Source organism: Phocoena sinus, chromosome 4 (assembly GCF_008692025.1).
Source record: "Phocoena sinus isolate mPhoSin1 chromosome 4, mPhoSin1.pri, whole genome shotgun sequence".
NCBI lineage: Eukaryota > Metazoa > Chordata > Mammalia > Artiodactyla > Phocoenidae > Phocoena > Phocoena sinus.
The window spans coordinates 24,018,805-24,042,888 of record NC_045766.1 but is presented as its reverse complement, the minus strand read 5'-3'; the positions used below and the strand labels follow the sequence as shown (position 1 = coordinate 24,042,888).

The 24,084-nt window shown below is 40.5% G+C and overlaps 1 protein-coding gene and 1 pseudogene across 1 annotated transcript in view; both read left to right on the top strand.

Annotated features, from left to right (window-relative positions):
* LOC116753105 overlaps positions 1-23,533 on the top strand; it is a 39,091-nt pseudogene extending 15,558 nt beyond the window's left edge.
* SLC9A9 (solute carrier family 9 member A9) overlaps positions 1-24,084 on the top strand; it is a 569,241-nt gene that overhangs the window by 319,056 nt on the left and 226,101 nt on the right. The window lies entirely within an intron of this gene.

The window sequence follows — 24,084 nt, the reverse complement described above, 5'->3', positions numbered from 1 at the left end:
TTGAATTGCTTCTGGAGACACAGCTCAAAAATCCAAAAAATCTCATCAGTGGAGAGATGATACAGAGCTCCAAATTACCTGAAAGGAAAAATCTAATAAATGAGAATAAGACTTTGGTTTTAGGAAAGTCACTTAATGCAATTGTTCTGGGTTGCATCGAGAAAGAACTTGATTGGAGTCAGCAGTGACCGATCTGTTCTTGAGGGAGAAGAGAATGTCCCTTATTATGGACTGCTTTAGCAGTGAACACCCAAATAGCAAACTATTCCTGATGTATTTTTCCATTGGTTCCAAGATGTTAAAAATTATGCTTGAAAACACACTTCTTTTCCCTTTTCGTACTGTGCCTTGTTCCATTCCAATTACATTTTCAAGGAAAAACTAGAGGGGCAAAGATGCCTGATGGAAAGATAAAGGAATTCTTCTGTTGAGAAAGAATGTCTAATCTTTTCTGTCATTATACGTAACTGAATTTATACAACTCTTCTCTTCCCCAGAGATCTGTGAAAATGTGGTCCTTGGGACTCAGATCTGGAAAAAAATGTTATTTTGGGTTTCTAGGACAATGACTTCAGACCTCAGCACTAGTTATCCTCTGACTTGCTTTTCTTGTCTATTGCTGCTCTGATGATAGCACAGGGACCTACAACATAGGGCCGAGGTAGAAGATCTCTTGGCCAACTAGAAACGGACAGGCAGAGAAGGGCTCCAGGTAGCACGTGGGATGAGATGAGAACAAGCTGAGTTTCACTATCATGAGTTCTGACACAGCAGGTTTCTGGAGAGTTACTGTGAAATTCTATGAGCAGCCTCTGGGTTCTTTCCTAGGGTCACAAGGCGAACTATATCTCAACTGTTTATTCCTTCTGCAGGTTTTCCCAATGGTGGTTTGTAGGCTAGTGTGATAATGATCCAATTTCATGACACTGCCTGTACTCAGTTCCGGCATAAATTAATGATTTACACCACCCTCTTAGGGAAAACACCACCATTCTTCCCCTTCGTGCTAATCTGTTGTTTGGTTTTTGGCTTGCTTTTATAGTACCAAGTGGGGGCAGGTAGTCTACAGGAGTCTTTTGCTTCATCCAAGTTTATTAGAGACAAAAGAGTTTGAAACCATCTAACCTTCCAGGGAAAAGTAGTCTGATTTTAAAGGAACATTTCTGGCTTGTTTGGCCCTACTGAATGTTTCATGTAATGGCTGGACTGTTGCTAGGACTCAGATACACTGGCCTGTGGAATAAAGCACCATTCCTTAAGGGTCTTCCCTATGTTCTGGGCAAAAAAGTACCTTATTAAAGGCTCTAGAATGTTCCCAGGCACTAATACAGGCATCTAGCCCTAGTTCCTGATTTGTCCAAGGTCCAGACAATCCAAGGGAAGGAGCTTGAATTTTATCCCTGATTGGGCTTCAGGCATGTAGTGATATATGTATGAGGAAGGGGTTAATGACAGAAGCCAGACACAGAGAGGAATAACCAAACCCTTAAGTGGGAAATTCCTATAAATGGGAAGGGGTCTTGTACAGCCTGAGGGTCAGCATCTTTTTGTGGGACTTTGTGAGAATGGACGTGGCCCTCCTAACCCACCCACCTGCTGGCCTGCCTATACTCTGAGGACGAGAGCACTAATTGGTAAAATGGGGAGAGGGGGAGGCAGCATTGTGTCCCTGCTGGGACCCTCCTCTCTTCCCAGAATGCTGGCTGGTAAACTAGAAAGAATTTAAGTGGGTGTCCAAATACCTCTACTAAGGGACCATCTCTAAAAGAACTGGACACAAGGAAATGAAGTTGGAGGGAGAGATAAGTGGCAAAGGCCAGGAGGCAGGCGGAAATAGAGCTTCAGGTGCTGGTGGCAAAAATAACAGGGGCCCCCAGGAATGAGGCTGTCCTAGAATTGCAGGCAGCAGGCAGCTGCAGTGCAGGCGGCACGAAGAGCACAGTCAGCAGCTCGGAGTACAGCGAGAGTAGGTGGGCGCAGGTAGCATGGCTGTGGCTGAGCTGAGCAAGCACGTGGGCAGGTGGAGCTGAGACGTGGCAAGTTCCAGACTCTGGTCATATGTGGCACTTCCGCTCCCTCCTCCTGAAAGCCCTCAGAGCAGGCGTTCTCAACCCTGGACTCTGTTAGAATGACTGAGGAGCGTTTACAAATCCCAGATGCCTAGGAACTCTGATTTAGTTACTCTGTGGTAGGGCTTGGGCTGCAATATATTTTTTTGAACTCTACCAAAGTGATTTTAATGAGTGACCAAACCTGGGACTCTAGAAAGACACTGGACGGGGAAGGGCTGAGGTTCTGTCATTTGACAGGGGGGATTTTGATCCAGCAGATTGAAGCCAAACTGTCCAGGTGACTTCACGTGGGGTGGGAACTGCACACCGGTGGGCTTGAGGCCCTTCTGCAACCAGGCTGCACACTGGAATTACCCAGGAGTCGTGCCCAGTGCCCCCCCCGCCGGGGATTCTGATTTAATTGGCAGGGGGTGGGATGGACCAGGCAGCAGAGCTCTTTAAATCTCCTTGGGTGGCTTTAATGTACAGCAACGCTTGAGAGCCAGTGACTTGGGGGACATTAACATCACTCATGAGGTTCCCCTTTGGGATTCCCATAAACATTCAAGGGAAAAGGAAACTCTGGAAGGGATCTTACATTCTGTGTGAGTAGGTGGAGGTTCAGAGCCATCAGGGTTTAGATGTTTGTACAAATGCCTTTATATTTGCAGTCAGGATGTTTCGGGGACATTACCCAGGTAAGTATTTTCACAGTTCTTAGATCTGGGAAGGCAGTCAGACTGACAAGCCGAAGAGAACAATTGACAGACCCCCTCGTAGGGTGAGTTGCTCACCTGTCTGAAGCAGACAAATGGAGGTTTCACTTTAAGATTCACAGATTCACTGTAGTGATCACAGATTGCACAACTGTTGCACTACATAAAAAATGGTCCTTCAACTAGAATGAGCTATTTAGGGGTATTTATTTTCACTACTTTCATCTTTAACTTGGGAGAATGCAGATTTGATTAGTATTTATCGAATATCTAATAGGTGCCAGTCACTGTCTAAGGTGGTTTACTGAAAATTAGTAGATTCAATCTTCATGACAACAACTGGTCAGTTAGGTCTTAAGAGCAGCTATTTTACTGAGGAGGAAACTGGCACACAGAGAGCTAACTCATTTACCTGGGATCATACAACAAATAGACCTGGGTGGGTTTAGGACAGATTCCAAGTTCAGGGTTTTTTTCCCACCTCACCAATCTGCCTTTCTTCCACCTCTACTTATTGACTTAAGAGTATCCCACAGGGGCTTCCCTGGTGGCGCAGTGGTTGAGAGTCCGCCTGCCGATGCAGGGGACACGAGTTCGTGCCCCGGTCCGGGAAGATCCCGCATGCCGCGGAGCGGCTGGGCCCGTGAGCCATGGCCGCTGAGCCTGCGCGTCCGGAGCCTGTGCTCCGCAACGGGAGAGGCCACAACAGTGAGAGGCCCGCATACCGCAAAAAAAAAAAAAAAAAGTATCCCACAGTTTAACTTTCATTTCCAGTTTTAGTTTCATAGGACAACTTATTTGTGATGAATTTCATGAAATACCTTTGGAAAGTTGCTAAGTATACGATCCATCTGAATCTAGACTTGCCTACAGTATCCCATACTATAGATAATTCTGGGATAGAGAATTTTTTCCACCTAAAATTATTTGAAGCCTCAATAAATAATATCTTTTTAGAGTCAATACTCTTGAGAATGTTGAAATCAAATCTCTAATTTCTTCAGCTAAAGAGGTGGTATTTTTAAATGACAGTGATTCTAATTACTGTACTCTACCATGTATGAATTGAGAGAAAACGTGCCGTGTCTATTTCTCAGAACCTGTGGCTAAGGCACACTTTGATAATTTTCAGAACTGTACAAAAGAAAGTTTAATGTTTTCTATATGATGAGGTAGACGTGTAAAGAAGAATCAAACGTGTGTCTAAAGTTATAATCTATGTGCAATTATTGTACATGGTTAAGAATTTTAGATCCCCAACTAGGGATCTAACCCGTGCCCTCTGCATTGGACGTGCGGAGTCTTAACAACTGGACCACCAGGGAAGTCCCAAGAATTTTGGATTGTTTAACATTCTCAAGAGCTTTCATCTTAGAAAACCTTATTCTATTCACTGAATCCTTCCCCCACAAAAAACACATTTGTGTCATAAGTTATCAGTACTCTGAAAGCTCATATCACCATAAGGAGCATACTCAACTACTTGGAAATAGATAGAAAAAAATGCTGTTTCCAAAAGCGTCTATTAGTACTTAATTTCAAGCAATTTACACCATGTTTTTCAGAGTTAACCAAAAAAAAAATAAAAGTAAATTCATTGACAATGTTCAACTGGACATGAAAATAAAACACCCAGGTATCATTGGCAGAAAGTGATAGGATTGAAGCTGACTCCAGGTTCTGCTTCTAACATGAATCTTTTGTTCAGAAACAGTATGTGCTAGTTGATTTTGTGATATAGCAACTTCTATGACAGAACACTAAAGTCTTCTAAGCTGCCTTAAGACTGACTTGCTCCAATCTCTATGTTCGTCAATATCTTCATTTTACTTTGACTTGAATGTATATATTCTATGCCTTCTCAGCACTTTTAAGTGATTCTTTCCTAAGTGTTTTCCTTGGTTGTGACTTATTATGATGATTTAAGTGGTGACCTTCAGGAGTTAAACTTCAGATCTGCTTTTAAAAGAGAGATGATTCCATTTCTGTTGTTCATCCGAATATTCTAAGGATTTAATGATTTATGCAATCAAAGCTCCTTTTTCTATCATTTTATAAAAGGCCTCCCTCAACCTAGAAATTCCATTTGAAAAGAAAATGCTTTTTGATTTTAAATTGCAACAGAAGCTTCAGCTTATGCCACAGAACACAAAAGTGACTTTTTTAAGCCTTTTTTTTTTTAAGTAAAATGTTAGTTGCACCATTAGTTTCCCAATGACTTAAGGGTTGCAGTTCAAAGAATACCTCATGCCAAACTTATTTATTCCAGATATGTTTTTCTGATCCCACTGTCCAGCATCCCAACTCTTCCACCAGTTTCCAAACGTCAAGCCAAACAACCACTAGGGTTGATAAAGGAACACTTAAATCTACCCTGCTGGTCAGCACAAAAGACTCAGAGGGACGCCAGGACCCCTAGCTCCGCCCTAGGGGTAAATCCGAGCTCTGTGGACCAAAAGAGTCTGGGGTCCCTAAATGAACCCATGATCTTTAACGTGAACAAATGATCCTCCTGCTAAAACATGCCCAGCACCTGCATCCAAAAAACATCGTTGCCTGACCCTGGGGGTGTAGTTCCAGGGTTCTGGGAGAGGTGCCCAAATGCAGTGGGCTCCTGGAGAAATCTGTTACCACAGGAATATTGAGAAATCCAGTTAAAAAATTCACATTTTACGGTCAGTCAACTTCAAAAAGTCACGCTTTCTGGGGCTTCCCTGGTGGCGCAGTGGTTGAGAGTCCGCCTGCCAATGCAGGGGACGCGGGTTCGTGCCCCGGTCCGGGAAGATCCCACATGCCGCGGAGTGGCTGGGCCCGTGAGCCATGGCCGCTGGGCCTGCGCGTCCGGAGCCTGTGCTCCGCGGCGGGAGAGGCCACAGCATTGAGAGGCCCGCGTAACGCAAAAAGTCACGCTTTCCCTTTCAAACTTTGAACCAGGTGAACAGAGAGATGAATTGATTTGTGGCTCTGCTGTACAGAAGTTACACATCATTTAAAATAATTTTTTAGAATTTATTTTCAAATGTTTAAAAGCACCAATAAATTATTTTTGTGTTTATTGACTTTCAGATTTACTTGATTCTTGAAGCATTATTATCTTTTAATTACTATGAGCTGGTCTTGAGTTTCAGAGTATCATCTGACAACTGATTTAATTTTCAATGTGCAAAATATGGGCTTTCTTCCCACAAACATAACTGTTTTTTTTTTTTTTAAGTGAAATCTGGGCAAGATAATTATTACACTCAGTTTTTACCAAATGAAATCTTTAATAAGAAAAGCTTTTTGCTGTAGCTTTGTGAATTGTTCCAACTTGCAATATATAACTCAATTTATTTGTAGATGCTTACGTTAAAAATTTCATTATATTTTAGACAATAGGTTAGGTGGACTAAACCCAGACATTTATTGCTTTACAGGAGAGATCTACACTATTATTTTTTGAAAAATATGCATAATAGCTCTTCACAAATGTTCACCTCATTAAAAAAGAAATGCCATTTCACTTTAGCTACAAAGACCTTTCCTTGACAAAGGGATGTTGGCTACAATGGTCTGTTTGAAATATTTTTCTCTCTCTCTCAGATACGTTTTTAAAATACCTCTACCTCAAGATGATTCGAAGATATATGATGTTTAAAGATGTAGGGTTTTTTTCATGGTTATGCATCAGTAACACAACAAAGGTCAGCTTTGCTATGTTTTGCATGTGGTATGCTCGTATATCTGACTTCTACCTGTTTAGCCTCACTTACTGCACCTTCCCAGATTTCAGTGTGTTTGTCCTTTACAAAGCATCCTCTGCTGGGTTAGAGCCATGACTTTTTGAATTATTAACATCTGCACAATGCCTCCCAGAAGCGAGAGAATACAGGTACTGAATTATCCTGTGTGTCTCCAAGTCAGGCTTCACACAATCTTGGCATCTGGGAAGCCGAGAAGGTAGGGCAACTGACACTGGACGTGGGAGACCTGGGCTGTCGGCCTGGGTCTGCTCGTGCCCTTGTGGTATCTCCCTACACCGAAGATTCTTTCTTTTACTTTTATTTTGTGTGTGTGTGTGGTACATGGACCTCTGACTGTTGTGGCCTCTCCCGTTGTGGAGCACAGGCTCCGGACGCACAGGCCCAGCGACCATGGTTCACGGGCCCAGCCGCCCCGCGGCATGTGGGATCTTCCCGGACTGGGGCACGAACCCGTGTCCCCTGCATCGGCAGGCGGACTCTCAACCACTGTGCCACCAGGGAAGCCCTTTCTTTTACTTCTTACTATTTTTTAACTTACTATGTCATGGGCGATGTTCCAGGCCACGATATAGATATCCTTCATTAAAATGAGGCTTGTGGATATATGTTGAACAACAATTACCTAGATCATTTGGTCTTGTTTTTTCCTACCGTTTCTCATCATCTACACCCACATTTTGTATTTTATAGAGAGTTAAGCTATAAAGAGGAAATGAGAAGGAGCCCAGTGAAGGAAGGTTTGCACAGACTGCCTCTTTTCTAAAGATTTTTCAGACAAGCTTCCCACATGTCATGTCCTCCCTGGTTTACTGCACTTCCAGCAGGAGGACGGACTGTGGACCACTTGTAGTGTGGGTTCTTTCATCCCCTCATCTGAGTCCCAATCCCCAAGGACAAGAAAAGTGCCCTTACTACTCTTTTGAAGAGAATCAAATAAGTAAAACTCAGCTGAATTCACTGTGGGCTCAGGAGAGTCCAGAGCAGAGCTCTCAGGAAAAGAAGAAGTTTGGGGATTGCAGTTTGCTTTCCTTGCCAAGAGAGCATTCAAAATCTCAAGAGGTCGGTGAGGCCAGGATACCCAAAAGGAGGCCTGAGGGGGTGAATCAGGTTCATTCATGACTGGGGTTAACGATAGCTTCTACTTCACGGCATCAGAATCGGTAACAGAGTTCACCAAATAGCTGTTGACGAATGAGTAGAATTGTGGTGAGGATTAAATAAGTTTTCACACACTCGTTTTTACAGCGTTTGCGGCACTTATATGCACGTTAGGTTTGGTTTTGGTTATTTTGTTTTCGTTTTGTCTTATTTGTTTTCTGAGTGCTAGAATTAGGACTCGTAATTACATCTTGCAGTGCAAGCTTCTGATCTGTAATAGAATTATCTTATTCCATGAAATCAAATTTAAAATGCTAAAAGAAGCTCAGTTGACATAGGCAAATCATGGATCACGTTATAGAAATCTTTTCAATGAACTTTGGTAGAGCAGCAACCAATCTGAAGCTGGTTAGATCAGAAAACAGGTAGTGGGGAATGCATGTCTTGACAGAGCAGTGAGAGGCCACATCTGCCCTTTAGCTGCCTGATTCTTGGCTCTGTTTGCTGTGTGCTGCAACAGCTATTTGGATAGTGTTTTCAAGACTTTCTGACAGACTTGAGAAAATGCATGGGCGTTTTTCCATCTGGTCAGTGAGGGAAAACCTTGACCAGATAAAATAACTTGGATATTCTACCAACCATGATAATTCAGTTGCTTAGCGGCCCCTTCTTGTTTATTAGCCACAAACCTCTCCATTCCTCGAAGGCAGGTATTCCTTCCCTTCTGCTTGCACAGTGTGTGTCACAGACTCAATAAATGCAGGCTGAAATAAACCGTAAAGTTAAACGAGGCTGCAGCTGCCTTCCAGGCTCTAAGAACAGGTGATACTCAGGCTAGACTCTTGGCAAGCACGACCCCACATTTCCCATTCTCACTCCTCCATCCTGGAGTCATGGGGGGTGGCATCCCTTCCTCCCATAATAAATTTAAAACGAAGTAAGGCACTCCTTGGACAGACTTTTCTTTTGAGAAATTAGCTAAAAATACAGCATCAGATATAGCGTCCATTTTTTTTAGGCTTGCATTTTTGAATTCTTCACTTTCTAATATATATCAACTACTTTATACTTTATAAATACTATGCAAATTTATATAAATATCAAATACTTTATATAAATCTCAATCTCTCCATTGAAGCCAGTAACCATTCATAGGTCACAGAGTCCTTGGAATTGAAAGCTACAACTTCTGTCTTCTTCTCTGTTAAAATGTACTTCGAGTTTTCTTAAGAGTTAAAAATCCCTGCTCTAGTGTGTTCAGTTCATCCAATATATAAAACTATCCAACAAAACAGTGTTGGATCCTTCCAAAATCCACTCACAGATCCTTTTATGGGATGTCATTCCCCAAACAAAACTTCATAATGCCCTTGTTTTATCCAAACCCCTAGAGAGGATTACATATCAAAGACAATTAAAACTTTTTAGTAGAAATGGGGCCAAAATGCTTCAGATGAATAAGAAATCCTCTAGGTCTTTTCCAAAAGCCCATGAACTTGGACTTTTTCTCCCTCCTGTGTTTTTATTAAAAAAACTTTTTAAAGTTTAACTTATGTTTTTCTTAACTATCTCAGTGTTGTGGTTTAGGCCATGGAAGGTTGACTTCCTTCCAGAAAGGCATTTCCCACCCTGAAGTGAGATACTGTGATTGTTGCTCCAGAGCCTTCTGGATCTGAACTTCAACGAGTTAGGTTCCCCCAAGGGTCACCGCACCCTGTTCAGACGCCCTCTCTCCTCCCACCATGGCCCCGGCTCTCTCCTCATCTTTAGGAGGCACATGTTCTCCTTCAGGCTTTTTTTCTTTTCCTCTCGAGTTAATGCTCTTGGTGGCTTTATATTCCCATTGTTTCATCTTGTTGATTTTCCCCACTTATGAATCATGAAGATTAACCAAAGTCAAGATAAAGTCCTGATTTACCACATAGTAAATACTCAAGAAACCTTTGTTGACTTTTATTTCTTTTAAGCGAAAGGGACAAGTTAAAGTAGAGGAGGCACCTTCTTCTCCTTACCCACTCCTAGCCATGTTAGGACTTCTTACTATGTTGGACCACATGAAACGGTGGCTATTTGATGTTTTCAACTACAGAAATGGCAATTTCATATGATTCAACGAACACCGTACTGCTAAGCAGCTGGGCATTCTGTTTGCAAAGAGTTCCCACACTCATTACTAGGTGACCAACCAATGGTCCTGGTTAGCCCAGCACTGAGGGGCTCCCAGGATTGGAGATTTCAGTGCTACAACAGGAAAAGATGCCAGCAAACTGAGACTAGTTGCTCACCCTCGTCGGTATACTACAGTCCAATTCTGCTTTCTGTGATTTCTTATTTCCTAAATGTGTAAAGAAAAAACTGTCCAAATTTATCATAAAAATATAATCGTCAGTAAGATTTACTGAAGACCCACCATGTGCAGACACCTCAGTTAATTTGTTTAATCTTTCCAATAATTCTATGAGGTAGGAGCTCTTCTTATCTCCATTTTACCAGTGGGTGAAAGGAGGCACAGAAAAGCAAAAGTTGCCTGACTGGGGTCACAGAGCTTGCAGTGGTGGAGCAGGGAGCTGAGCGCAAAGAATCTGAATCCAAAATTAGTGCTCAAAGGAGAAATACTCACTTCTCCCTTCCTTGGGTGTCTATGGTTTCTGCAAAGTCTGCTGATGAAAGTGGTTTCTGAGGAAAAGGAATGGATATAGTTTTCTCCATCCCTCTCCGGCTTTAGTCTTCTTTTTTTCCCTCCCACTTCCACACCCTGGATATTTACTTTCGTTACAGCCACTTAGCCTTGGTCATGCTACTGCCTAGCCCCAACCTGGTAGCATTCTCGTCACCTTGTCCCAGGTGCACACGCCCGGCTCTTAACATGAGGTGCCACCCTCTGTCCACTAAGCCTGTCCCTCACCTCTACCTGGACCACCAGTCCCTACAAAACAGTTTCATATGTGGCCCATACCACCCCTTGGCTCTGCTCCCACTACTAAGGGGCAGAGGGGAGGAGGGCTAAGCATCAGGAGATGGGCCTGGTGCTAGATCTCGGAGAGTGTTGAGTCTTAAAAGTCATGCTAAGCAGTTTGGCTTTTATTTGACGGACAGTAAGGAGGCAGCTAAAGTTGATGGGCAACGGCAGAAGCACACTGTGTTTTAGAAAGATAAGTCAGGAGGTGGACTGGGGCAGGGAGTCTCTAGGATTGCTTTCATTACATGAGAGCCGGCAAATTCTGATGCAATAGCGCTCAGCGTATACTGTGTGGCACCAAGACAACTAGTCAATTAGATGAAAAAAATCATCCTAACCCAGTTACATCAGCCTGTGATCATGTTCCCTGATTTTCACTCTCCTAAACCGATAGGAAATGCTAACAATGAAAAGACACAAGTTGTCAAGTTTGGTCAAGTGTCAATTAAATACTTTTCGCTGTACTGGATCCTCCTGTGCTCCAGTACAGCTAATATGTTTAGTTAAAATGATAGTCTGTTAATCTTATGTTAAGGCGTAGAAAGGAATGACAGAACATATTTCATGCTATCTATGAAAAATGGTGAAAAGCAAAAATGAAAATGTTAAATCTGTGAAGAGGAAACAGGTCATCACTGTTCTGGGTATATTTGTGGATTCCAAGTAGATTTGCCTAAAACTGCATGGAAGGAGTTTCAGAACTGGAAATGTAAAACACTACTTTAAAATAAGAAAATATCTCCCCAAATAACCCTGGTCCCTAATATGGGGTAGGTCTGCTTGAGATGAATGCAACAATTGTCCATGTCCACGTCCATAGTTCCGCAAGGGTGCCCAAGCCCTTCACCGCACAGGAAGCTTGATATATATTTCAACACATAAGATAACATATACTTTGCACTGAGACTTCCTTGCTAAGTTCAAGATGCTTACAATGGCTGCCAACTCCTAATATTTCAAAGACTGTCTACATTAATATCTTTCAAAGCCCCAAACCTTGGCAAGGAACAAAAATTGTTTTTGAATCTGCTTCAAGAATTAATATTAGAGAATAGGAGGTTTTCCTCTCAGCAAATTGAAGCTGAATAAATTGTTCTCTGTCTCCTTAGAAATGGAACTGATTGCTGGAGGTGAGCACGGCTGGGAGGGGGCAGCATGCAATGCTGGGGAGGGGCGTGTGTGGGCTCAGAGGGGCCTTTGTTCTCTTAAATTGTTGGCAGATCTGTTTCTTTAAACCCAGTGTAGATGCTAAAATACAGGAAGTAAGTATATTAGCTTGGAGTTACATTAAAGACAGCTGGAACTGCTGGACGATTACTGCCTATTTTCTTTGATTACTGCGTGCCCACAGAGCAGCCTGCTCCCAAGCATTTCTGGGCGGTTGCTCACGTCCTCGCCACTATGACAGGTGAATTGAAACAATCCTGTGTAGACCTGCATTCGGGCTATTCCTTGGAACGAGACAACAAGCCCAAGAGACATTTCCTTGTGGCGCTTCTGACGACTGCTTTGTCACTCCCTGCCCCATACAAGCAGGGATTCTGTGGTTTGATGGTTTGGTGCCGTTCCCCCTGTGGACTTAAAAGACCCAGACTTCAAAGCCACCTGCCAAAAGCTTTTGGTAATGGCTTTGACTTTGTTATTTTTTCTATTTATAAAAATAACATAATTCTTGTAGTATACCAGTAAATATAAAACAGAATAATGAGAGTAAAAGAAAATCTTACTGCCTAAAAGCAACCACTGTAACTGCTAATACTTTGGCTTTTTTTTTTTTTTTTTTTGCTGCTCTGTGGCAAACTGCTTTTCTTTCAAATCATCACTTCTCTTTGCCTTTTAGAATATCATTATATTCCCAAAGAACCAACACAGTGTCTCCATTCCTGATCAGAACAACTAATATCTAAACTAGTATCTACCCACAATTCCAGGATTTACAAATGTATGCTAAGAATTCATTGCATATTACCTGAACTTGGCATTTTTTTCTGCTAGTATTTCTTAGCTATTTTAATTTAGTCAAGACTAAACTGTGTGTGTACAATTTTGTATCCTGCACCATCTACTTGACAGTTACAAACTAAGCATCTCCCATTAATTTTAAGTCTTCTTCTTTGTTTTGTCATTACTGGCCAAAGAGATGTATCTAGATCCATCTACTTTTCTGCTCTTACAACCTGTGGATTTTTATCATTTCATTCTTTCTTATTTATATATCAGATTAAATCAGATGCCACAACAATTTATTGGCACCATCTAAGTGAAAGGGTATGTTTTAAAGGGATAAAATTGTTCTTCATTATAGACCCAGAAATATGCTCTTAAGGTTGTAATGACGTTTGAATGCTAATTCCTAAAGTAAAAGAAGAAGTGGTTCCCCAAGAGACTCACAGAGCAAAGAGAAGATGGTAGGGAGATGTGAAGGATGAGATCCATATGCTACTTCAGCATTCTAGAGAAAGCATCCACCACTAATCTGACAGAGCCAGGGTCCTTACTTGTCATTTGCTATGTGATCTTAAATATGTCACTCAACAATCTGAGCCACAGAGGCTTCATCTGGGAAATGGGAGAAATAATACTTACCTCATGCAGGGACACTATTTAGCATGTAATCAACGCTTGTTGGAGCTCTGTCCTTACTATGCAAGATGAGGTCTTTTTCATAATGGATTTGTGTGAATTTAAACAATATAAAAATAGACAAATGACATTTTCAAAAGCCTTAAAAATATAAGAACCAGTTCCTTAACTGCATCCTCCTTTAGCTAGCATTTTTTAGAACAGGTAGCCATATTTTGGCTAGGCTGACAATTTCTTTTGACATCTGTATAGCATTCAGTATACTTTGTTCACCTTGGTTGAGTATGGATATAGGTCTCAAGAAATCTAATTCCATTCATTGGTCATAATGACGGGCACTCTGGAAACCCAAACGATTAGTATAGATAGAATTCTAGGGTCTTGTTTCAGAAAATATATGCAAAAACTGATTTTAGTACAGTCAAGCATTTTCGAAGCAACTATATACGTATGAAGAAACAATGTGGCCACCACACATTCTTCCCTGATTATTAAAGCTGATCCGCTTTCTCCTCTTTCTGCACATTCTCCAATCCCATGCCACCCTTGCCTTCAGCTTGACTTTGATACCTGAGACTGTTAGTTGGATGGGGAATCTATTAACCTTGATCCTTCATCTCAGTTCAGCCTCTATCCTTTTCCTCTCCTGTGAGAGCAGGGACTTGGATCTCCTAAGGGACTTCGGTCATCTTCCTCCCCCCTGTGTCTTCAGCCTCTTGATCCCTTCTAGCTATTTCTCCTCAGCACAGGGTTTTTCATCATAGACAACAGATACATTCTTCAATCCACCTCTTTACTTGGTTTCTCTGAGACAGTCAGTCCCCTCCTGGTCTTCCTCCTTCTTTCTGGTCTTCTCTTTTCAGTCTTCCATCTGCTCTGCTAAGGCATCCATTCCCTGGACCACCCAGGGAATTCCCTGGTGGTCCAGTGGTTAGGACCTGGCACTTTCACTGCTGTGGGCCCAGGGTTCCATCCCTGGTCGGGGAGCTAAGATCCCACAAGCCACACAGTGAGGCCAAAAACAGAAGAAAAAAAAAAAGGACCCCCTCAATATCATGTCCTTTCAGCATATCAAAGAAATGTAACATTATTGTTAGATTTCATTGTTTGACTTGGGTAAAGGAGACATCTATATTCAACTCTTTCTTCTTTTTACATAGCTTATGTGGCAGAAGTCAAAATAAATATATGTACCATAAATATTTTGTTTCTTTCTCATTACCTTCTTACCTTAGATATACACAATACACACAATCTTGTCATGATTGTTTGTCTTTCAATGATGAATAATTGAGAATCCCTATGTGCTAGACTTTGAGGGGATTACAGAAAAATATAATGACAACAGTTACCCTTCATTGAGCCCCTCATATTTGCCGGAAGGTTTACATAACAACAATGTTGCACAGTAAGTATTAAATTCTCCAATTCTACATGGAATAATGTTGAGGCTTCAAGTTTTCAACTTCACACAGCTTGCAACCAAAGAGCTGGGATTCAAGCTGTATCTTTATAACCCAACACTTTCTTTTTATGACTCGATGTTAAGTGTAACAGTTCCTAAGAGGTACAAATTATTAGGAGGGGTGATTACTGGGGTTAGCTTTGATAAAATTAATTATACGGGTTTTTAAAATTTATTCATTTGTTTTTCTAAAAATTAACAAAAATATGAAGTTCTTCAAATTTGAGTTTTGTGAAAAGTAAAAATAAGTCACTCCTAGCCACATTTTTCATTTTAATTTAGATATCAGTTTTTTCTTACCTTATGAAATTGTGCGTTTTGGAAGCAAAGATAAGCATTATATTAAAATACATTCAGAAAAGTTAAATGCTGGCCTTTCGCTGGTCACGCCTAAGAGCTGTAGAGTAGGAATTTTTACATGATTCAGGATGTGTTGAAGCTGTGTCTCCCTGACAGTTCATTAATTATTGACATTTTCTCTTTTTCTCTCCATGGAATTCTGGGACTGGAAGAGACCCTGTTATGTAGCCCCCATATGAAAATAAGCAATGACCTGAGAACCAAATGAAATCTGGGCAGGCCCAATGAGAATCAGGTGTGGGTAACGAGAGGCAGGCAGTTGGCCTAATGAGAAACTTTACAGATCCTGTTTCTTTCTATGACCTTTTTTCTATTTTTCAGGATAATCTTTTAGGTTGTGTTTTTACTGAATTTTTAAGCATATTTTCACTTATGCTTTCTTATATTCTTATAAGTTTCTAATATAGTGAATATAATGGCATGAAGTGGCAAGGTTGTGCCACCGTGTAGGTAAATATCCAGGGCAGTGTTAAAGTAGCACAGGGAAATCCTTGTTAGATCTGGTTGTTTCTATGCCACCCTGGTGCCCAGTCTTTTCTGACCTTGGAAGCTGGTTATAATTGGAGGGAATACTAGATGCTTCAGGTCTTTCTTCTAGGTCAGGAAAGGCAAGAAAGGATGATATATGAAGACTCAGATGAACTGACAATATGATGTAGAGGAGGAGTTTTATGGCTGTTTCCAAAATCAATGGAAAAGAAAGCTGGGACCAATTAAATACCTGTCATGGGCATACAAGGGAGAACTTGTGGTGCACATACTAGGTTTTGACCATTCCTATGTAACAAGACTGTAAATTTCTCTATCCAACTATTATTTCCTTGAAAGTAAGAATTACGTTTTATTTCTTATTGTATCCCCAGTGACTAGCACATCTTTAACATAAGGCAAACAGTCAACCAATATTTGGAAATAAATGGGAATTGAATTAAGAGGATACAAATAATGATTTTAAACTATTTTCAAGTCTAATTTCTGGGCTAGACTTGTCTCCTAAATAGTTCTTACATGTGAGCTACTATATCTACAATATCTCAGAAAACATTGGTGGGTTCTAGGTGGGGAAAGATGTATCCCCTGAGAAATTTAGACTTCAGGCTTGACCTTATGAGAGTTTATGGTTTAAATTTCTACTGCCTATGATATCCACAATACCCAAACTTAAAATATAAATTAAAATGTGGTCCAGGTTGGAAATATGTGTGGAACAACTGGCAAAAACAAAGCATCTTTGGCAAGCCACATTCTAGACAAAGGCCACAAAGATGTCACCAAAAAAAAAAAAAAAAATTTACTTTATTTTCTCATTTTTGCTTCCATCTTTTTTTTTTGCGGTATGTGGGCCTCTCACTGTTGTGGCCTCTCCCGTTGTGGAACACAGGCTCCGGACGCGCAGGCTCAGCGGCCATGGCTCATGGGCCCAGCCGCTCCACGGCATGTGGGATCTTCCCGGACCAGGGCACGAACCTGTGTCCCCTATCGGCAGGTGGACTCTCAACCACTGCACCACCAGGGAAGCCCCAAAGTAAATTAGTAAAATGAGGCACAAACAGATCAAAGCATTTTAAATTTAAGTTATTGAAAGGGTGTACTAACAGAAATTCACTTTACATAAGATATATATGTTATAATAGAATGCATAACTTCCAACCCAGTGGGAAATAAAGAAGGAAAAAAGTCAATCAATACAAAAGCAGGCAGGAAATGGGAACAACAGCAACAAAACCCCCAAAGCATAGAAAAGTCAGAGTAATTTGAAAGGAGACAGTAGAAATAAAATCAAATACATTAATAGTGACCAAAACTGTAAATGGACTAAACTCATGAGTTAAAAGGAAGGGACTGTCAGATTTAACTTAAAAATTTTTTAATTGAAGTATTATAGTATACATAGGATAAATACATATAAGTGCACAGCTTGCTGAATTTTTGTGAACTGAGCTCAACTGTGTAAAGAGCACCCAGGTCAAGAAGCATTATCAGTACCTCAAAAGCCTCTCTAATGCCCCTTACAGTCACCTCCCTGCTCTTCCCCAAAAGAGTAACCACTATCTTGACTCTAACAGCATAGATTAATTTTTCCTTTTATTTCAGAAGACTTCTAAAGTACAAAAAATAAATAAAGGAAAAGTTCGATCTATTTGACTTCACTAAAATAAAGAACATTTGTTCATCAAAAGACATCATAAAAACAGGAGAAAGGCTAGTGATAAACAAGAGGAAATATTTGCAATTTGACATATAACTACCAAAGGATCATATATTCCAGAATATATAAAGAATTCCTACAGATCAATAAGAAAAAGATAAACTACCCATTGATTTGAAAACTAGACAAAGATATTAGATATTTCATATGAGAAGAAATCCTAATAGTCATCAATATATCACAAAATGTTCAAATCAGTGGTCACATAGGGAATTCAAACCATTCTACCAGGGTGAAAAAAATTAACATATATAATTGAGTGGTTAAGAGTACAGATTCTGGAGTCAGCCAAGCTGGGTTCAAATCCCAGATCCACATACGTAGTTATTTGGTCTTGGGCAAGTTACTGTACTTCTTTGGGCTTTGGTTTCCTCATTTATTAAATGAGGCTATTAATTCTTCCTACCTCGTAGGGACATTAACCTCATTAGGATTATTTTATTTGTTTAGGCCAAAATCTTTGTGTCATCTTTGACTTCATCTTTGGCCTTCAGCAAATCATCTCACTTCTATTTTAAAAATATACTCAGAATATTCTCTCCTCTCACCAGCCCCATCAATGCCACTGTAGTCCAGGTTCACTGACATCTCCCACCTGGACTATTACAGTAACCATCAGACTGGCCCTTCTACTTCATCACTGGCTTCTATTTGCAACACAGTGGCAAGAATGATGGTGTTAAAGCATAATCAGAACCATGTCACTCTGTTGCTCAAAACCCTCCAGTGCCTCTCATCTTCCCCAGTAAAAGCCAAAATCCTTCACTAAGTCCTTCAAGTTCCTAGAGCACTGTGTTCATGGCTCTCATTCTGATCTCTTGCATTCTACTTCTCTGTTCCAACCACACTGGGTTCCTTGATATTCTTCAGAGCCTTTGTGTTGCTGCTAGCTCTAATCGGGCTGTCTCTCTCCCAAATGTCTACCTGGCTTGCATCTTCACTTTTTTTTTAGATCTTTACTTTGTCTTTACTTTAAGTCAGTAATAGTTTCATTGGACACTATCTAAAATTTCAACATCCACCTTGATAATTATTTTTCAGCCTCCAGTGAGGGGAAACCAAAAACCAAAAATAATCTGGAGCTATTGAAATTTCTGGGACAAAGTCAGTGAGAAAAAGGGGGTGGTTCAGCCAACACACTGAATAACCCCACTTTTTCCTACTTAGCTTCCTGTCTTGGCCACGTGGCACATCAGATCATTTCTGACCTCTGCACTTTCACTCTGAATATTTCTCCATCAGGTTTTGCCCTCTCCTGGGGGGAGGGGGGGTCGTTAACTCTCGCCTTCATTCTTGCAGGCAAGAGTATCAGGACTTCTGTCTAACAGCTGTGGCTCTCATCTCCCTGACAGCAGAGTGAACTACTTGGAGGGGAAAAAAAACCTTGCTATTTTATATCTCCCTTCCTGCTTTATTTTTTTAACCTTAGTTCATATCACTAATATGCTATATATTTTAGTTGTTTATCTTGTTTAATGTCTCCTCTACAGAATTGAAGTTCCAAAAGGCAAGTGTTTTTGTCAGTTGTGTTCACTACTGCATTTCCAGCACCTAGAATAGTGGCTGGTACATAGTAAGTCCTCAATAACTTTTTGTTGAGTGAATGTATAAATGAATGAATGAATCAGTGAATGCCTAGTTTGGGCAAGAGTGTGGAGCAACTGGAACATTTACACATTGCTGGTGGGAGGGTAAATTTGAGAAGCAATTTGACTGTACCCATAAAGCAAAAGATCGATGTCCCTTCTTACCTAGTAGTTCCACTCCAAGTAGATACTCTCTGGTTAAGTGCTTCATACCTGCATCAGGAGACAGGTACAAGAATAGTCAAAGCTCCACCGTTTATAAAAGCAAAGAACTGGAAACAACCCAAATGTTCATCAGCAGTAGAACGGATAACTGCATTTCCATTTCTTATATCATACAGCTGGGAAAATGAATGAATCAGAACTCTAGCAAAACAACACAATGAATCTCAAAAACAAAATATTGAGCAATATATTCAATGTGATTTCATTTATATAAATTTGAAAAACATAACAACAAAATAATATATTGTTTAGAGATATTAAATTTTGCAGAAAAAGTATAAAGAACAAGGCCATAAGGTACACAAAATTTAGGATAGTGATTACCACACAGACAGAAAGGAAGGGATGGGATCAGAGGAGCAGAGAGCAATTCTGAAGTATAAAGACCATGCTCTTTTTCTTTAACAGTATGGGGAATGTGTAAACATATGTTATATTATCTATTTTTATATTTCATAGCTATAAGTATTCCACATTGTCTACTCAATATATAACAAGAATAATTTTAAACAAAAATCTAAAGAAAATGGTTAAAGAAAAAGATAGGCTATTCATTGAACAGTAATTCCAATTGGTCAATAAACATGAGAAGTTGCCCAAACTCTCTATTAATCAGGGCTACAAATAAAACGATAATAATATAATATTCATAAGATTGGAAAAAATTTTAAAAGTTGACCAGGCTAGGTGTTTTAAGGTTTTAGGGGACCAGATATTCCAATAAACTGCTCATGAAAAGGTAAAAAATATACTAATTTAGAGGGCTATTTTGTAGTATCTATTAAATTAGTCATATGTAAACCTACAACCAGCAAATTAAAAAAATGATACTATATTTTCCTTCAGCATATTTTCAAAATAATACTGTTTTTGAAAAACATGTACACAAAATATATTTTAATGAGAATACCTTTCTAGAAAAAAAATAGACTACATGGGATGGATGTGGGAGGGACCAGGAGGAATAGTCAAAGGGGACTCTAGCATCTGAAATATTCTAATTATTTCTAAGCATATTTATGTATTGTTTGTTTAATTGTATTTTATTTTACCAAAGAAATACAATTAACGCTGCACATCAAAATTTGCAACTAATTAAATGTAGTATTGAAATGAAATTAAGCATTTATATCCTTTAATGTTTATGTTAGAAACTACAAAGGGGCTTGGCCCGTGAGCCATGGCCGCTGAGCCTGCGCGTCCGGAGCCTGTGCTCCGCAATGGGAGAGGCCACAACAGTGAGAGGCCCACGTACCACAAAAAAAAAAAAACTACAAAGAATTTAAATTTAATGAGTAAAAATATCAGTTTAAGAATTAAGAAAAGGAACAAGCAGAACAAGTCCAAAGAACAAAATTAAGTAAAAAATAAAGGTAAAAGCAGTAAAAAGGAAAGAAAAAAGAAATGGAAAGCAAAACTACAATAGAGAGGATCAACAAAGCCAAAAATTGTTTCTTTGAAAATAACCAATAAAATGGACAATCTGGATAAGGCCAAAAAAAACCAAAATTAACAATGTTAAAAAAGAAAAGGAGGACATTACCATAGGTGCTGTGGAGGTTAAAAAGATAAGAAGATGTCATGCACAATCGATGCAAATAAATCTAAAAACTTAGGTGAAAAGGACAATTTCCTAGAACCATATAACTTACCAAAACTGTTTGAAGGGGCTCCCCGTTTTTTGTTTTCCGTTCCCCTCCCCCTCCCTTCCCCGTCCCGGACGACCGGATCCTGAGGAGACAGCTGCAGTGGCAGCTGCTGAGTTCTCGGTGAAGGGTTTTCATTTCTCCCATCCCCTTCTCTCCCCACCCCATCCATTAATATTATTCTTTTGAAGAGTCTTCGTTGTCAAGCTGCCAAAGTGGAGAGTGCGATGGTAGAAGCGGCTGCTTCTCGCTTCAGTGCTTCTTCGGGCGGAGGAGAAGTAAAGGTGCACCTCAGCACTACCCCAAGACTGCTGGCAACAGTTCCTGGGGAAAACCCTAGGGCAAAACGCTCAGAAACGGATTCCTGCATCAAGCACTAGACGAGATGACAACTCCACAGCAAACAACTCTGCAAATGAAAAAGAACGACAGGATGCAATCTTCAGGAGAGTAAGAGGCATACTGAATAAGCTTACTCCTGAGAAGTTTGACAAGCTATGCCTTGAGTTCCTCAATGTGGGTGTAGAGTCTAAACTCATCCTTAAAGGGGTCATACTGCTGACGGTGGACAAAGCCCTAGAAGAGCCAAAGTATAGCTCACTGTATGCTCAGCTGTGTCTGCGATTGGCAGAAGATGCACCAAACTTTGATGGTCCAGCAGTAGAGGGTCAACCAGGACAGAAGCAAAGCACAACATTCAGACGCCTCCTAATTTCCAAATTACAAGAGGAATTTGAAAACCAAACCAGAAATGTTGATGTCTGTGATAAGCATGAAAATCCCTCCTCCCCGCGGAGGAGGAACAGAGAGCCATTGCTAAGATCAAGATGTTGGGGAACATCAAATTCACTGGAGAACTTGGAAGGCTTGATCTTATTCATGAATCTATCCTTCATAAGTGCATCAAAATACTTTTGGAAAAAAAGAAGAGAGTCCAACTCAAAGATATGGGAGAAGATTTAGAGTGCCTCTGTCAGATAATGAGAATAGTGAGACCTAGGTTAGACTATGAACGAGCCAAGTCCTTAATGGATCAGTACTTTGCCCAAATGTGCTCCTTGATGTTAAGTAAGGAACTGCCGCTGCAGGAGACTGTAGAGTTGACAGAACACCACTGAGTTCCTCACAGGCTTTTCTTGACAATGGACTAAAGATGATCAGTCAAATCCATCAAGATGCATTAAAAGATCTAGGAGTGTTTATTCCTGCTCCTATGGCTCAAGGGATGAGAAGTGACTTCTTGTTGGAGGGACGGTTCATGCCACCCAGGATGAAAATGGATAGGGATGCACTTGGAGGACTTGCTGACATGTTTGGACAAATGCCAGGTAGTGGAGTTGGTACTGGTCTAGGAGTTATCCAGGATAGATTTTCACCCGCCCTGGGGTGTCATCGTTCAAATCAACTCTTCAATGACAACGGGGGACACATCATGCCTCCCACACAATCGCAGTTTGGGGAGATGGGAGGCAAGTTTATGAAAACCAGGGGCTAAGCCAGCTCTACCATAATGAGAGTCAGGGACTCTTATCCCAGCTGCAAGGACGGTCGAAGGATATGCCACCTCGGTGTTCTAAGGACAGCTTAATGCAGATGAGATTAGCCTGAGGCCTGCTCAGTCTTTCCTAATGAAAAAAAATCCAGTGCCAGATAACTGTGATTCCTCCTATAGTACACAACCACCAGGCACTCAGACACCACCTCTGGGACAGACACCTCAGCTTGGTCTCAAAACTAATCCACCACTTATTCAGGAAAAGCCTGCCAAGACCAGTAAAAAGCCACCACCATCAAAGGAAGAACTGCATAAATTAACCGAAACTGTTGTAACCGAATATTTGAATAGTGGAAATGTAAACGAAGCTGTCAATGGTGTAAGAGAGATGAGGGCTCCTGAACATTTTCTCCCCGAGATGTTAAGCAAAGTAATCATCCTGTCACTAGAGAGAAATGATGAAGATCAAGAAAAAGCAAGTTCTTTGATCAGTTTCCTCAAACAGAAAGGGATAACCACAAGTGACAACTTCACGCAGGCTTTCCTGAAGGTACTGGACCAGTGCCCCAAACTGGAGGTTCACATCCCCTTGGTGAAATCATATTTAGCACAGTTTGCTGCTCATGCTATCATTTTGGAGCTGGTGAGCATTTCAGAACTAGCTCAACCACTGGAAAGTGGCACCCGTTTTCCTCTCTTCTTACTTTGTCTTCAGCATTTAACTAAATTACAAGATCGAGAATGGTCAACAGAGCTTTTCCAACAAAGCAAGTCAATATGCAAAAAATGCTCCCAGAAATTGATCAGAGTAAGGACCGCATATTGGAGATCTTGCAAGGAAAGGGACAGTTTCTTACTCCCACTCCTCCAATTGGAGAAGGAACTGTTAAAGTTAAATAAAGTTGGATCCATCTCCTCAAACCATATATAAGTGGATTAAAGATAACATCTCTCCCAAACTTCATGTAGATAAAGGATTTGTGAACGTCTTAATGACTAGCTTCTTACAGTATGTTTCTAGTGAAGTAAACCCACCCAGTGATGAAACAGATTCTTCCTCTGCTCCTTCCAAAGAATAGTTAGAGCAGGAAAAACAACTGCTTCTTTCCTCCAAGCCAGTAATGCAGAAATTCCTTCATGATCATGTTGATCTACAAGTCAGTGCCCTCTATGCTCTTCAGGTACACTGCTACAATAGCAACTTCCCGAAAGCCATGTTACTTCACTTTTTTGTTCACTTCTATGACATGGAGATTATTGAAGAAGAAGCTTTCTTGGCTTGGAGAGAAGATATAACCCATGAGTTTCCAGGGAAACGCAAGGCTTTGTTCCAGGTGAATCAGTGGCTAACCTGGCTAGAAACTGCTGAAGAAGAATCAGAGGAGGAAGCTGACTAAAAAAACAGCCAAAGCCTTAAATCATGCAAAACATACTGTTGCTATGATGTAACTCCATTTGACCTAACCACTGCGAAAACTTATTCTGCTGTAGCATTTCCACAATATTTAAAGCAGAAGCACGTCAGTTAGGATTTCTTTCTGCGTAAGGTCTTTTTGTAGTGTAATGTCTTAATCATAGTCTACCATCAAATATTTTAGGAGTATCTTTAATGTTTAGATAGTATATTAGCAGCATGCAATAATTACATCAAGTTCTCAAGCAGAGGCAGTCTATTGCAAGGACCTTCTTTGCTGCCAGTTATCGTAGGCTGTTTTAAGTTAGAAAACTGAATAGCAACACTGAATACTGTTGAAATGCACTCTGCTCAGTAATACTTGAGTTGTTGCAATATTTGATTATCCATCTGGTTGTTACAGAAAAATTCTTAACTGTAATTGATGGTTGCTGCCATAATAGTATATTGCCTGTATTTCTACCTCTAGTAATGGGCTTTATGTGCTAGATTTTAATATCCTTGAGCCTGGGCAAATGCACAAGTCTTTTTAAA